Below are 2,522 nucleotides of genomic sequence, written 5' to 3' on the forward strand. Positions count from 1 at the left end.
TCTCAAAAAGGACAAAAAAAAAAAAAAATATATATATATATATATATATATATATATGCGCATTGTTACGTATGTAAATAGAGTTGTTAAATGTCTCCTAATTAATGTGGTTATATATTACTCTTGTTATATTTAATAATATAGTAGTATAATAGTATGTTCATTTAATGAAATTCATTAAGAATTTACATCTTTCATGCCAGTGTCTTTGTCATCACTTGGACCTCTTTTTGAATCATCTAACAGTTTAACAGCACTTGTCTTCACTTACTTGTTGCAGAAAGGACATTTTTTAATATTTTTTATGATGTCACTAGAGACTTTATCCTAACTAGAATTATTATTGGCATAGTTTTTTCTTTTTTAACCCCTTGTAGTATGTGATTTCCCTCAAAATAACCATTTACTTAAATTGCTTCGTAAAAAATAATTTTTATTATTTATTTATTTATTTATTTTTTCCTTTTTGTCTTTTTTACTGACCGGTAATGGGATCGCAACCCTCGGTGTCGTGCCTTCACCGCGCTCAGCCAGTGAGCGGGAACTGGTCTCCACATGGGATCCGAACCCTCGACGGGAGCGCCGCCGCACTTCCAAGCGGCGCACTCTCCAGTGCGCCACCGGGCCGGCCTGTAAAAAATAATTTTTAAAAGCCTATTTACAACATCTGACACTTGTGAAGTTTTAGCCTAAGGTAGTTTTGTTAAATCTTCGTTTCCCTTTTTTTTTTTTTTCCTTTTTTTGGTGGCTGGCCAGTAAGGGGATCTGAACCTTTGACCTTGGTGAATCCCTGGCCAGCCCTCATTTCCCTTTTAAAAAATAAGTTTTATCATATGACCTCTGTGAGTATCCAAAACTTGTTTTGGTAAAGGTCATTATAGATTATTGAATCTTCATTATTGTTTTCAAAATAAAGAAATTTGGGAGAATGCCCTTTAATAAGAGACACTATTTAGTGTAGTATAAGGTGATTCACTCTTTTTGAACATGAATTCTAATGAAAACCTTGAGTTTTAGTTGTGCGTATCAGAATAAGGGAAGTTAGTATGTTTAGAAATGACCAGAAATAACCCATTTGTTACATGATCTAGGCATTCATATTTATTAGCCAGGATGCCCACCTACCCCCCTTCAAATGATTTCTAGTAAATTCTTTAAAAAAAATTTTTTTTTTTTTAAAGATGACCGGTAAGGGGATCTTAACCCTTGACTTGGTGTTGTCAGCACCACGCTCAGCCAGTGAGCGAACCGGCCATCCCTATATGGGATCCGAACCCGGGGCCTTGGTGTTATCAGCACCACACTCTCCTGAGTGAGCTACGGGCCGGCCTGATTTCTAGTAAATTCTAATTGTAGTTCCAGTCCCTGGACCATTCATTGTCTCTTCTGACTGAGTGCAATGAAATTAATTTCATTTTTAAAGATTTGATATTAGGTTAAGGCATCAGTGTTTTATGATTGCAGACCTAGCCCATCTTCATGAAGATGTAACTCAATCATCTTGTTTAGACAGTATGTATTTTTAAAACTTTTTCACATTTTCCAGTAGTCTTTTAGATTTTGTCATTTCTGTAATTTGCTAGTTTTATTAATCATGTTTTTATTTTTCTTAATTTCTCTTCACTTATTTTTAGTTCAGAGTACTTTGTAGTTAAGTACTTTTCTTATACATATAGGTAGTATTAGCTCCTGTTTATATTTATGAAAAATTTTTGGCAGAGATTACTTGATTTCAGTCCTAAAGTTAATTTTATTTATTTTGTGTATTTCATTGCCTTAACAGCTAATTTTTTAAAGAAAATATAATTTTTGGATTTAAAATTAGTTTAGATTTATAATTTGTGTGTATTGTCCTTCAAGTAAAGAAAATAATCTTTTTGGACGGGGGGGCAGATACAGTGATCTGAACCCATGACCTTGGTGGTAAAAGGCTGAGCTCTAACCAACTGAGCTAACCAGCCAGCTCCAGAAAATAATTTTTACTCGGTCAAAATATGAAACTTAATATCACGTTAAGGTATATATATCTAGCTTGCTTTCTGTTTATATAATGATCAGACAAGACAAATGGGGCCTAAAATCTTTTAAATTTGAAGGTAATCTCTTAATTTTGAATTGCTTAAAGCAGAGGCAGTAGAGCATCTTCAACTCATTAATTCCTAGTGTAACTTTTTGAAGCTCTATTAATTTATAATTGGCAGCAAAGCTTAATAAAGTTGATGTGGATCCTTGCCAGATCTTTGGCAATTAAGAGTTTGACCAGGGTACTTAATTTTGACAATATTATCAAGAAAATGAGTTGAGGACAGTGTATATAGCCCATTGTGACCAGTGTTTGAGGGCCTGTATAAACTCCAAAATATATTATAGGAGTATACTTTTTAAAAAATTAGAAGTTGGGCCGGCCCGGTGGCGCACTGCTACAGCGGGGGCGACACCGAGGGTTGCGATCCTGTAGCCGGTCCCGGTCCGGTACGGGCGCAACACTGAGGGTTGCGATCCGTTGCCGGTCACGAAAAAAG

At 35.2% G+C, this 2,522-nt stretch overlaps 1 protein-coding gene across 2 annotated transcripts in view; it reads left to right on the forward strand.

Annotated features, from left to right (window-relative positions):
* Positions 1-2,522, forward strand: part of KANSL2 (KAT8 regulatory NSL complex subunit 2) — a 26,604-nt gene that overhangs the window by 5,477 nt on the left and 18,605 nt on the right. The gene's annotated exons all lie outside the window — the stretch shown is intronic.

This window comes from Galeopterus variegatus, unplaced genomic scaffold (assembly GCF_000696425.1).
Source record: "Galeopterus variegatus unplaced genomic scaffold, G_variegatus-3.0.2 Scaffold622, whole genome shotgun sequence".
Classification (NCBI taxonomy): domain Eukaryota; kingdom Metazoa; phylum Chordata; class Mammalia; order Dermoptera; family Cynocephalidae; genus Galeopterus; species Galeopterus variegatus.